The sequence below is a fragment of the Heterodontus francisci genome, chromosome 5 (genome assembly GCF_036365525.1).
Source record: "Heterodontus francisci isolate sHetFra1 chromosome 5, sHetFra1.hap1, whole genome shotgun sequence".
In the NCBI taxonomy this organism is placed as follows: domain Eukaryota; kingdom Metazoa; phylum Chordata; class Chondrichthyes; order Heterodontiformes; family Heterodontidae; genus Heterodontus; species Heterodontus francisci.
Window position 1 is genome coordinate 7,681,324 of NC_090375.1, and position 15,086 is coordinate 7,696,409.

Genomic DNA, 15,086 nt, shown 5'->3' on the forward strand with positions numbered 1-15,086 from the left:
GGTGGGGACAGGTCTGTCACTGTATAACACTGGAGTACAGCACTGGTGGGGATGGGTCTGACACTGTATAACACTGGGGTACAGTACTGGTGGGGACAGGTCTGTCACTGTATAACACTGGGGTACAGATCTGGTGGGGACAGGACTGTCACTGTACAACACTGGGGTACAGATCTGGTGGGGACAGGTCTGTCAATGTACAAAACTGGGGTACAGATCTGGTGGGGACAGGTCTGTCACTGTACAACACTGGGGTACAGATCTGGTGGGGACAGGTCTGTCACTGTACAACACTGGGGTACAGTACTGGTGGGGACAGGTCTGTCACTGTATAACACTGGGGTACAGTACTGGTGGGGAGAGGTCTGTCACTGCATAACACAGGGGTACAGTACTGGTGGGTACAGGTCTGTCACTGTACAACACTGGGGTACAGTCGTGGTGGGGACGGGTCTGTCACTGTACAACACTGGGGTACAGTACTGGTGGGGACAAGTCTGTCACTATAACTCTGGGGTACAGTACTGGTGGGGAGAGGTCTGTCACTGTATAACACTGGGGTACAGTACTGGTGGGGACAGGTCTGTCACTGTATAACACTGGGGGACAGTACTGGTGGGGACAGGTCTGTCACTGTATAACACTGGGGTACAGTACTGGTGGGTACAGGTCTGTCACTGTATAACACTGGGGTACAGTACTGGTGGGGACAGGTCTGTCACTGTATAACACTGGGCTACAGTACTAGTGGGGACAGGGCTGTCACTGTATCACACTGGGGTACAGTACTGGTCGGGACAGGTCTGTCACTGCATAACACAGGGGTACAGTACTGGTGGGTACAGGTCTGTCACTGCATAACACTGGGGTACAGTACTGGTAGGGACAGGTCTGTCACTGTATAATACTGGGGGACAGTAATGGTGGGTACAGGTCTGTCACTGTATAACACTGGGGTACAATACTGGTAGGGACAGGTCTGTCACTGTATAACACTGGGGTACAGTACTGGTGGGGACAGGTCTGTCACTGTATAACACTGGGGGACAGTGCTGGTGGGGACAGGTCTGTCACTGTATAACACTGGGGGACAGTGCTGGTGGGGACAGGTCTGTCACTGTATAACACTGGGGTACAGTACTGGTGGGGACAGGTCTGTCACTGTATAACACTGGAGTACAGCACTGGTGGGGATGGGTCTGACACTGTATAACACTGGGGTACAGTACTGGTGGGGACAGGTCTGTCACTGTATAACACTGGGGTACAGATCTGGTGGGGACAGGACTGTCACTGTACAACACTGGGGTACAGATCTGGTGGGGACAGGTCTGTCAATGTACAAAACTGGGGTACAGATCTGGTGGGGACAGGTCTGTCACTGTACAACACTGGGGTACAGATCTGGTGGGGACAGGTCTGTCACTGTACAACACTGGGGTACAGTACTGGTGGGGACAGGTCTGTCACTGTATAACACTGGGGTACAGTACTGGTGGGGATGGGTCTGACACTGTATAACACTGGGGTACAGTACTGGTGGGGACAGGTCTGTCACTGTATAACACTGGGGTACAGTACTGGTGGGGATTGGTCTGACACTGTATAACACTGGGGTACAGTACTGGTGGGGAGAGGTCTGTCACTGTATAACACTGGGTTACAGTACTGGTGGGGACAGGTCTGTCACTGTATAACACTGGGGTACAGTGCTGGTGGGGATGGGTCTGACACTGTATAACACTGGGGTACAGTACTGGTGGGGACAGGTCTGTCACTGTTTCACACTGGGGTACAGTACTGGTGGGGACAGGTCTGTGACTGTATAATACTGTGATACAGTACTGGTGGGTACAGGTCTGTCACTGTATAACACTGGGGTACAGTACTGGTGGGGACAGGTCTGTCACTGCATAACACTGGGGTACAGTACTGGTGGGGACAGGTCTGTCACTGTATAACACTGGGGTACAATACTGGTAGGGACAGTCTGTCACTGTATAACACTGGGGTACAGTACTGGTGGGGACAGGTCTGTCACTGTATAACACTGGGGTACAGTACTGGTGGGGACAGGTCTGTCACTGTATAACACTAGGGTACAGTACTGGTGGGGACAGGTCTGTCACTGTATAACACTAGGGTACAGTACTGGTGGGGACAGGTCTGTCACTGTATAACACTGGGGTACAGTACTGGTGGGGACAGGTCTGTCACTGTATAACACTGGGGTACAGTACTGGTGGGGTTGGGTCTGTTATTGTATAACAATGGGGTACAGTACTGGTGGGGATGGGTCTGACACTGTATAACGCTGGGGTACAGTACTGGTGGGGACAGGTCTGTCACTGTATAACACTGGGGTACAGTCGTGGTGGGGACAGGATTGTCACTGTACAACACTGGGGTACATTACTGGTGGGGACAGGATTGTCACTGTACAACACTGGGGTACAGTACTGGTGGGGACAGGTCTGTCACTGTACAACACTGGGGTACAGTCGTGGTGGGGACGGGTCTGTCACTGTACAACACTGGGGTACAGTACTGGTGGGGACAAGTCTGTCACTATAACTCTGGGGGACAGTACTGGTGGGGACAGGTCTGTCACTGTATAACACTGGGGTACAGTACTGGTGGGTACAGGTCTGTCACTGTATAACACTGGGGTACAGTACTGGTGGGGACAGGTCTGTCACTGTATAACACTGGGCTACAGTACTAGTGGGGACAGGGCTGTCACTGTATAACACTGGGGTACAGTACTGGTAGGGACAGGTCTGTCACTGCATAACACAGGGGTACAGTACTGGTGGGTACAGGTCTGTCACTGCATAACACTGGGGTACAGTACTGGTAGGGACAGGTCTGTCACTGTATAATACTGGGGGACAGTAATGGTGGGTACAGGTCTGTCACTGTATAACACTGGGGTACAATACTGGTAGGGACAGGTCTGTCACTGTATAACACTGGGGTACAGTACTGGTGGGGACAGGTCTGTCACTGTATAACACTGGGGGACAGTGCTGGTGGGGACAGGTCTGTCACTGTATAACACTGGGGTACAGTACTGGTGGGGACAGGTCTGTCACTGTATAACACTGGAGTACAGCACTGGTGGGGATGGGTCTGACACTGTATAACACTGGGGTACAGTACTGGTGGGGACAGGTCTGTCACTGTATAACACTGGGGTACAGATCTGGTGGGGACAGGACTGTCACTGTACAACACTGGGGTACAGATCTGGTGGGGACAGGTCTGTCAATGTACAAAACTGGGGTACAGATCTGGTGGGGACAGGTCTGTCACTGTACAACACTGGGGTACAGATCTGGTGGGGACAGGTCTGTCACTGTACAACACTGGGGTACAGTACTGGTGGGGACAGGTCTGTCACTGTATAACACTGGGGTACAGTACTGGTGGGGAGAGGTCTGTCACTGCATAACACAGGGGTACAGTACTGGTGGGTACAGGTCTGTCACTGTACAACACTGGGGTACAGTCGTGGTGGGGACGGGTCTGTCACTGTACAACACTGGGGTACAGTACTGGTGGGGACAAGTCTGTCACTATAACTCTGGGGTACAGTACTGGTGGGGAGAGGTCTGTCACTGTATAACACTGGGGTACAGTACTGGTGGGGACAGGTCTGTCACTGTATAACACTGGGGGACAGTACTGGTGGGGACAGGTCTGTCACTGTATAACACTGGGGTACAGTACTGGTGGGTACAGGTCTGTCACTGTATAACACTGGGGTACAGTACTGGTGGGGACAGGTCTGTCACTGTATAACACTGGGCTACAGTACTAGTGGGGACAGGGCTGTCACTGTATCACACTGGGGTACAGTACTGGTCGGGACAGGTCTGTCACTGCATAACACAGGGGTACAGTACTGGTGGGTACAGGTCTGTCACTGCATAACACTGGGGTACAGTACTGGTAGGGACAGGTCTGTCACTGTATAATACTGGGGGACAGTAATGGTGGGTACAGGTCTGTCACTGTATAACACTGGGGTACAATACTGGTAGGGACAGGTCTGTCACTGTATAACACTGGGGTACAGTACTGGTGGGGACAGGTCTGTCACTGTATAACACTGGGGGACAGTGCTGGTGGGGACAGGTCTGTCACTGTATAACACTGGGGGACAGTGCTGGTGGGGACAGGTCTGTCACTGTATAACACTGGGGTACAGTACTGGTGGGGACAGGTCTGTCACTGTATAACACTGGAGTACAGCACTGGTGGGGATGGGTCTGACACTGTATAACACTGGGGTACAGTACTGGTGGGGACAGGTCTGTCACTGTATAACACTGGGGTACAGATCTGGTGGGGACAGGACTGTCACTGTACAACACTGGGGTACAGATCTGGTGGGGACAGGTCTGTCAATGTACAAAACTGGGGTACAGATCTGGTGGGGACAGGTCTGTCACTGTACAACACTGGGGTACAGATCTGGTGGGGACAGGTCTGTCACTGTACAACACTGGGGTACAGTACTGGTGGGGACAGGTCTGTCACTGTATAACACTGGGGTACAGTACTGGTGGGGATGGGTCTGACACTGTATAACACTGGGGTACAGTACTGGTGGGGACAGGTCTGTCACTGTATAACACTGGGGTACAGTACTGGTGGGGATTGGTCTGACACTGTATAACACTGGGGTACAGTACTGGTGGGGAGAGGTCTGTCACTGTATAACACTGGGTTACAGTACTGGTGGGGACAGGTCTGTCACTGTATAACACTGGGGTACAGTGCTGGTGGGGATGGGTCTGACACTGTATAACACTGGGGTACAGTACTGGTGGGGACAGGTCTGTCACTGTTTCACACTGGGGTACAGTACTGGTGGGGACAGGTCTGTGACTGTATAATACTGTGATACAGTACTGGTGGGTACAGGTCTGTCACTGTATAACACTGGGGTACAGTACTGGTGGGGACAGGTCTGTCACTGCATAACACTGGGGTACAGTACTGGTGGGGACAGGTCTGTCACTGTATAACACTGGGGTACAATACTGGTAGGGACAGTCTGTCACTGTATAACACTGGGGTACAGTACTGGTGGGGACAGGTCTGTCACTGTATAACACTGGGGTACAGTACTGGTGGGGACAGGTCTGTCACTGTATAACACTAGGGTACAGTACTGGTGGGGACAGGTCTGTCACTGTATAACACTAGGGTACAGTACTGGTGGGGACAGGTCTGTCACTGTATAACACTGGGGGACAGTACTGGTGGGGATGGGTCTGACACTGTATAATACTGTGATACAGTACTGATGGGGACAGGTCTGTCACAGGATAACACTGGGGTACAGTTCTGGTGGGGACAGGTCTGTCACTGTATAACACTGGGGGACAGTACTGGTGGGGATGGGTCTGACACTGTATAATACTGTGATACAGTACTGATGGGGACAGGTCTGTCACTGTATAACAATGGGGTACAGTACTGGTGGGTACAGGTCTGTCACTGTATAACACTGGGGTACAGTACTGGTGGGGACAGGTCTGTAACTGTATAACACTGTGATGCAGTACTGGTGGGTACAGGTCTGTCACTGTATAACACTGGGGTACAGTACTGGTGGGGACAGGTCTGTAACTGTATAACACTGAGGTACAGTACTGGTGGGGAGAGGTCTGTCACTGTATAACACTGGGGTACAGTACTGGTGGGTACAGGTCTGTCACTGTATAACACTGGGGTACAGTACTGGTGGGGACAGGTCTGTAACTGTATAACACTGGGGTACAATACTGGTGGGGATGGGTCTGTCACTGTATAACACTGGGGTACAGTACTGGTGGGGACAGGTCTGTCACTGTTTCATACTGGGGTACAGTACTGGTGGGTACAGGTCTGTCACTGTATAACACTGGGGTACAGTACTGGTGGGGACAGGTCTGTCACTGTATAACACTGGGCTACAGTACTAGTGGGGACAGGACTGTCACTGCATAACACAGGGGTACAGTACTGGTGGGTACAGGTCTGTCACTGCATAACACTGGGGTACAGTACTGGTGGGGACACGTCTGTCACTGTATAACACTGCGGTGCAATACTGGTGGGGATGGGTCTGTCACTGTATAACATTGGGGCACAGTACTGGTGGGGATGGGTCTGACACTGTATAACACTGGGGTACAGTACTGGTGGGTACAGGTCTGTCACTGCATAACACTGGGGTACAGTACTGGTGGGGACAGGTCTGTCACTGTATAACACTGGGGTACAGTACTGGTGGGGTTGGGTCTGTCATTGTATAACACTGGGGTACAGTACTGGTGGGGATGGGTCTGACACTGTATAACACTGGGGTACAGTACTGGTGGGGACAGGTCTGTCACTGTATCACACTGGGGTACAGTACTGGTGGGGACAGGTCTGTCACTGTATAACACTGGGGTGCAATACTGGTGGGGATGGGTCTGTCACTGTACAACATTGAGGCACAGTACTGGTGGGGATGGGTCTTACACTGTATAACACTGGGGTACAGTACTGGTGGGTACAGGTCTGTCACTGCATAACACTGGGGTACAGTACTGGTGGGGACAGGTCTGTCACTGTATAACACTGGGGTACAGTACTGGTGGGGTTGGGTCTGTTATTGTATAACAATGGGGTACAGTACTGGTGGGGATGGGTCTGACACTGTATAACACTGGGGTACAGTACTGGTGGGGACAGGTCTGTCACTGTATAACACTGGGGTACATTACTGGTGGGGACAGGATTGTCACTGTACAACACTGGGGTACAGTCGTGGTGGGGACGGGTCTGTCACTGTACAACACTGGGGTACAGTACTGGTGGGGACAGGTCTGTCACTGTATAATACTGTGATACAGTGCTGATGGGTACAGGTCTGTCACTGAATAACACTGGGGTACAATACTGGTGGGGACAGGTCTGTCACTGTATAGCACTGTGATACAGTACTGATGGGTACAGGTCTGTCACTGTATAACACTGGGGTACAATACTGGTAGGGACAGGTCTGTCACTGTATAACACTGGGGTACAGTACTGGTGGGGACAGGACTGTCACTGTATAACACTGGGGTACAGTACTGGTGGGGATGGGTCTGACACTGTATAACACTGGGGTACAGTACTGGTGGGGACAGGTCTGTCACTGTATAACACTGGGGTACAGTACTGGTGGGGACAGGGCTGTCACTGTATAACACTGGGGTACAGTACTGGTGGGGATGGGTCTGACACAGTATAACACTGGGGTACAGTACTGGTGGGGACAGGTCTGTCACTGTATAACACTGGGGTACAGTACTGGTGGGAACAGGTCTGTCACTGTGTAGCACTGGGGTACTGTACTGGTGGGTACAGGTCTGTCACTGTATAACACTGGGGTACAATACTGGTGAGGACAGGTCTGTCACTGCAAAACACTGGGGTACAGTACTGGTGGGGACAGGTCTGTCGCTGTATATCACCGGGGTACAGTACTGGTGAGGACAGGTCTGTCACTGTAAAACACTGGGGTACAGTACTGGTGGGGACGGGTCTGTCACTGTATAACACTGGGGTACAGTACTGGCGGGGACAGGTCTGTCATTGTGTTACACTGGGTTACAGTACTGGTGGGGACCGGTCTGTCATTGTGTTACACTGGGGTACAGTACTGGCGGGTACAGGTCTGTCACTGCTTAACACTGGGGTACAGTACTGGTGGGGACAGGTCTGTCACTGTATAACACTGGGGTACAGTACTGGTGGGGTTGGGTCTGTTATTGTATAACAATGGGGTACAGTACTGGTGGGGATGGGTCTGACACTGTATAACACTGGGGTACAGTACTGGTGGGGACAGGTCTGTCACTGTATAACACTGGGGTACATTACTGGTGGGGACAGGATTGTCACTGTACAACACTGGGGTACAGTAGTGGTGGGGACGGGTCTGTCACTGTACAACACTGGGGTACAGTACTGGTGGGGACAAGTCTGTCACTATAACTCTGGGGTACAGTAATGGTGGGGACAGGTCTGTCACTGTATAACACTGGGGTACAGTACTGGTGGGTACAGGTCTGTCACTGCATAACACTGGGGTACAGTACTGGTGGGGACAGGTCTGTCACTGTATAACACTGGGGTACAGTACTGGTGGGGACAGGTCTGTAACTGTATAACACTGGGGTACAGTACTGGTGGGGATGGGTCTGACACTGTATAACACTGGGGTACAGTACCGGTGGGGAGAGGTCTGTCACTGTATAACAGTGGGGTACAGTACTGGTGGGGACAGGTCTGTCACTGTTTCATTCTGGGGTACAGTACTGGTGGGTACAGGTCTGTCACTGTATAACACTGGGGTACAGTACTGGTGGGGACAGGTCTGTCACTGTATAACACTGGGCTACAGTACTAGTGGGGACAGGACTGTCAGTGCATAACACAGGGGTACAGTACTGGTGGGTACAGGTCTGTCACTGCATAACACTGGGGTACAGTACTGGTAGGGACAGGTCTGTCACTGTATAATACTGGGGGACAGTAATGGTGGGTACAGGTCTGTCACTGTATAACACTGGGGTACAATACTGGTAGGGACAGGTCTGTCACTGTATAACACTGGGGTACAGTACTGGTGGGGACAGGTCTGTCACTGTATAACACTGGGGGACAGTGCTGGTGGGGACAGGTCTGTCACTGTATAACACTGGGGTACAGTACTGGTGGGGACAGGTCTGTCACTGTATAACACTGGAGTACAGCACTGGTGGGGATGGGTCTGACACTGTATAACACTGGGGTACAGTACTGGTGGGGACAGGTCTGTCACTGTATAACACTGGGGTACAGATCTGGTGGGGACAGGACTGTCACTGTACAACACTGGGGTACAGATCTGGTGGGGACAGGTCTGTCAATGTACAAAACTGGGGTACAGATCTGGTGGGGACAGGTCTGTCACTGTACAACACTGGGGTACAGATCTGGTGGGGACAGGTCTGTCACTGTACAACACTGGGGTACAGTACTGGTGGGGACAGGTCTGTCACTGTATAACACTGGGGTACAGTACTGGTTGGGATGGGTCTGACACTGTATAACACTGGGGTACAGTACTGGTGGGGACAGGTCTGTCACTGTCTAACACTGGGGTACAGTACTGGTGGGGACAGGTCTGTAACTGTATAACACTGGGGTACAGTACTGGTGGGGATTGGTCTGACACTGTATAACACTGGGGTACAGTACTGGTGGGGAGAGGTCTGTCACTGTATAACACTGGGTTACAGTACTGGTGGGGACAGGTCTGTCACTGTATAACACTGGGGTACAGTGCTGGTGGGGATGGGTCTGACACTGTATAACACTGGGGTACAGTACTGGTGGGGACAGGTCTGTCACTGTTTCACACTGGGGTACAGTACTGGTGGGGACAGGTCTGTGACTGTATAATACTGTGATACAGTACTGATGGGTACAGGTCTGTCACTGTATCACACTGGGGTACAGTACTGGTGGGTACAGGTCTGTCACTGTATAACACTGGGGTACAGTACTGGTGGGGACAGGTCTGTCACTGCATAACACTGGGATACAGTACTGGTGGGGACAGGTCTGTCACTGTATAACACTGGGGTACAATACTGGTAGGGACAGGTCTGTCACTGTATAACACTGGGGTACAGTACTGGTGGGGACAGGTCTGTCACTGTATAACACTGGGGTACAGTACTGGTGGAGACAGGTCTGTCACTGTATAACACTGGGGTACAGTACTGGTGGGGACAGGTCTGTCACTGTATAACACTAGGGTACAGTACTGGTGGGGACAGGTCTGTCACTGGATAACACTGGGGTACAGTACTGGTGGGGACAGGTCTGTCACTGTACAACACTGGGGTACAGTACTGGTGGGGACAGGTCTGTCACTGTACAACACTGGGGTACAGTACTGGTGGGGACACGTCTGTCACTGTACAACACTGGGGTACAGTACTGGTGGGGACAGGTCTGTCACTGTATAACACTGGGGTGCAATACTGGTGGGGATGGGTCTGTCACTGTATAACATTGGGGCACAGTACTGGTGGGGATGGGTCTGACACTGTATAACACTGGGGTACAGTACTGGTGGGTACAGGTCTGTCACTGCATAACACTGGGGTACAGTACTGGTGGGGACAGGTCTGTCACTGTATAACACTGGGGTACAGTACTGGTGGGGTTGGGTCTGTCATTGTATAACACTGGGGTACAGTACTGGTGGGGATGGGTCTGACACTGTATAACACTGGGGTACAGTACTGGTGGGGACAGGTCTGTCACTGTATCACACTGGGGTACAGTACTGGTGGGGACAGGTCTGTCACTGTATAACACTGGGGTGCAATACTGGTGGGGATGGGTCTGTCACTGTACAACATTGAGGCACAGTACTGGTGGGGATGGGTCTTACACTGTATAACACTGGGGTACAGTACTGGTGGGTACAGGTCTGTCACTGCATAACACTGGGGTACAGTACTGGTGGGGACAGGTCTGTCACTGTATAACACTGGGGTACAGTACTGGTGGGGTTGGGTCTGTTATTGTATAACAATGGGGTACAGTACTGGTGGGGATGGGTCTGACACTGTATAACACTGGGGTACAGTACTGGTGGGGACAGGTCTGTCACTGTATAACACTGGGGTACATTACTGGTGGGGACAGGATTGTCACTGTACAACACTGGGGTACAGTCGTGGTGGGGACGGGTCTGTCACTGTACAACACTGGGGTACAGTACTGGTGGGGACAGGTCTGTCACTGTATAATACTGTGATACAGTGCTGATGGGTACAGGTCTGTCACTGAATAACACTGGGGTACAATACTGGTGGGGACAGGTCTGTCACTGTATAGCACTGTGATACAGTACTGATGGGTACAGGTCTGTCACTGTATAACACTGGGGTACAATACTGGTAGGGACAGGTCTGTCACTGTATAACACTGGGGTACAGTACTGGTGGGGACAGGACTGTCACTGTATAACACTGGGGTACAGTACTGGTGGGGATGGGTCTGACACTGTATAACACTGGGGTACAGTACTGGTGGGGACAGGTCTGTCACTGTATAACACTGGGGTACAGTACTGGTGGGGACAGGGCTGTCACTGTATAACACTGGGGTACAGTACTGGTGGGGATGGGTCTGACACAGTATAACACTGGGGTACAGTACTGGTGGGGACAGGTCTGTCACTGTATAACACTGGGGTACAGTACTGGTGGGAACAGGTCTGTCACTGTGTAGCACTGGGGTACTGTACTGGTGGGTACAGGTCTGTCACTGTATAACACTGGGGTACAATACTGGTGAGGACAGGTCTGTCACTGCAAAACACTGGGGTACAGTACTGGTGGGGACAGGTCTGTCGCTGTATATCACCGGGGTACAGTACTGGTGAGGACAGGTCTGTCACTGTAAAACACTGGGGTACAGTACTGGTGGGGACGGGTCTGTCACTGTATAACACTGGGGTACAGTACTGGCGGGGACAGGTCTGTCATTGTGTTACACTGGGTTACAGTACTGGTGGGGACCGGTCTGTCATTGTGTTACACTGGGGTACAGTACTGGCGGGTACAGGTCTGTCACTGCTTAACACTGGGGTACAGTACTGGTGGGGACAGGTCTGTCACTGTATAACACTGGGGTACAGTACTGGTGGGGTTGGGTCTGTTATTGTATAACAATGGGGTACAGTACTGGTGGGGATGGGTCTGACACTGTATAACACTGGGGTACAGTACTGGTGGGGACAGGTCTGTCACTGTATAACACTGGGGTACATTACTGGTGGGGACAGGATTGTCACTGTACAACACTGGGGTACAGTAGTGGTGGGGACGGGTCTGTCACTGTACAACACTGGGGTACAGTACTGGTGGGGACAAGTCTGTCACTATAACTCTGGGGTACAGTAATGGTGGGGACAGGTCTGTCACTGTTTAACACTGGGGTGCAGTACTGGTGGGAACAGGTCTGTCACTGTATAACACTGGGGTACAGTACTGGTGGGGACAAGTCTGTCACTATAACTCTGGGGTACAGTAATGGTGGGGACAGGTCTGTCACTGTTTAACACTGGGGTGCAGTACTGGTGGGGACAGGTCTGTCACTGTGTAACATTGGGGTACAGTACTGGTGCGGACGGGTCTATCACTGTATAACACTGGGGTACAGTACTGGTGGGTACAGGTCTGTCACTGTATAACACTGGGGTACAGTACTGGTGGGGACAGGTCTGTCACTGTATAACACTGGGGTACAGTACTGGTGGGGACAGGTCTGTCACTGTATAACACTGGGGTACAGTACTGGTGGGGACAGGTCTGTCACTGTATAACACTGGGGGACAGTACTTGTGGGTACAGGTCTGTCACTGTATAACACTGGGGTACAGTACTGGTGGGGACAGGTCTGTCACTGCATAACACTGGGGGACAGTACTTGTGGGTACAGGTCTGTCACTGTATAACACTGGGGTACAGTTCTGGTGGGCACAGGTCTGTCACTGTATAACACTGGGGTACAGTACTGGTGGGGACAGGTCTGTCACTGTATAACACTGGGGTACAGTACTGGTGGGGACAGGTCTGTCACTGTATAACACTGGGGTACAGTACTGGTGGGGACAGGTCTGTCACTGTATAACACTGGGGTACAGTACTGGTGGGGACAGGTCTGTCACTGTATAACACTGGGGTACAGTACTTGTGGGGACAGGTATGTCACTGTATAACACTGGGGTACAGTACTGGTGGGGACAGGTCTGTCACTGAATAATACTGGGGTACAGTACTGGTGGGGACAGGTCTGTCACTGTATAACACTGGGGTACAGTACTGGTGGGCACAGGTCTGTCACTGTATAACACTGGGGTACAGTACTGGTTGGGACAGGTCTGTCACTGGAAAACACTGGGGTACAGTACTGGTGGGGACAGGTCTGTCACTGTATAACACTGGGGTACAGTACTGGTGGGGACAGGTCTGTCACTGTATAACACTGGGGTACAGTACTTGTGGGTACAGGTCTGTCACTGTATAACACTGGGGTACAGTACTGGTGGGTACAGGTATGTCACTGTATAACACTGGGGGACAGTACTTGTGGGTACAGGTCTGTCACTGTATAACACTGGGGTACAGTGCTGGTGGGGACAGGTCTGTCACTGTCCAACTCCGGGGGACAGTACTGGTGGGGACGGGCCTGTCACTGTATGACACTGGGATACAGTACTGGTGGGTACAGGTCTGTCACTGTATAACACTCGGGTACAGTACTGGTGGGGAGAGGTCTGTCACTGTATAACACTGGGGTACAGTACTGGTGGGCACAGGTCTGTCACTGTATAACACTGGGGTACAGTACTGGTGGGGACAGGTCTGTCACTGTATAACACTGGGGTACAGTACTGGTGGGGACAGGTCTGTCACTGTATAACACTGGGGGACAGTACTTGTGGGTACAGGTCTGTCACTGTATAACACTGGGGTACAGTACTGGTGGGGACAGGTCTGTCACTGTATAACACTGGGGGACAGTACTTGTGGGTACAGGTCTGTCACTGTATAACACTGGGGTACAGTTCTGGTGGGCACAGGTCTGTCACTGTATAACACTGGGGTACAGTACTGGTGGGGACAGGTCTGTCACTGTATAACACTGGGGTACAGTACTGGTGGGGACAGGTCTGTCACTGTATAACACTGGGGTGCAGTACTGGTGGGGACAGGTCTGTCACTGTATAACACTGGGGTACAGTACTGGTGGGGACAGGTCTGTCACTGTATAACACTGGGGTACAGTACTGGTGGGGACGGGTATGTCACTGTATAACACTGGGGTACAGTACTGGTGGGGACAGGTCTGTCACTGAATAATACTGGGGTACAGTACTGGTGGGGACAGGTCTGTCACTGTATAACACTGGCGTACAGAACAGGTGGGGACAGGTCTGTCACTGTATGACACTGGGGTACAGTACTGGTGGGGACATGTCTGTCATTGTGTTACACTGGGGTACAGTACTGGCGGGTACAGGTCTGTCACTGTATAACACTGGGGTACAGTACTGGTGGGGACAGGTCTGTCACTGTATAACACTGGGGTACAGTACTGGTGGGGACAGGTCTGTCATTGTATAACACTGGGGTACAGTACTGGTGGGGACAGGTCTGTCACTGTATAACACTGGGGGACAGTACTGGTGGGGACAGGTCTGTCATTGTCTAACACTGGGGTACAGTACTGGTGGGGACAGGTCTGTCACTGTATGACACTGGGGTACAGTACTGGTGGGGACAGGTCTGTCACTGTATAACACTGGGGTACAGTACTGGTGGGGACAGGTCTGTCACTGTATAACACTGGGGTACAGTACTGGTGGGGACAGGTCTGTCACTGTGTAACACTGGGGTACAGTACTGGTGGGGACAGGTCTGTCACTGTATAACACTGGGGTACAGTACTGGTGGGGACAGGTCTGTCACTGTATAACACTGGGGTACAGTACTTGTGGGGACGGGTCTGTCACTGTATAACACTGGCGTACAGTACTGGTCGGTACAGGTCTGTCACTGTATAACACTGGGGTGCAGTACTGGTGGGGACAGGTCTGTCACTGTATAACACTGCGGTACAGTACTGGTGGGGACAGGTCTGTCACTGTATAACACTGCGGTACAGTACTGGTGGGGACATGTCTGTCATTGTGTTACACTGGGGTACAGTACTGGCGGGTCCAGGTCTGTCACTGTATAACACTGGGGTACAGTACTGTTGGGGACGGGTCTGTCATTGTGTTGCACTGGGGTACAGTACTGGTGGGGACAGGTCTGTCACTGTATAACACAGGGGCACAGTACTGGTTGGGACAGGTCTGTCACTGTATAACACTGGGGTACAGTACTGGTCGGTACAGGTCTGTCACTGTATAACACTGGGGTACAGTACTGGTGGGGACTGGTCTGTCACTGTATAACACTGAGGGACAGTACTGGTGGGGA

The 15,086-nt window shown here is 51.9% G+C and overlaps 1 protein-coding gene across 3 annotated transcripts in view; it reads left to right on the forward strand.

The window, feature by feature from the left end:
• LOC137369509 (histone H2B-like) overlaps positions 1-15,086 on the forward strand; it is a 66,268-nt gene that overhangs the window by 19,667 nt on the left and 31,515 nt on the right. The window lies entirely within an intron of this gene.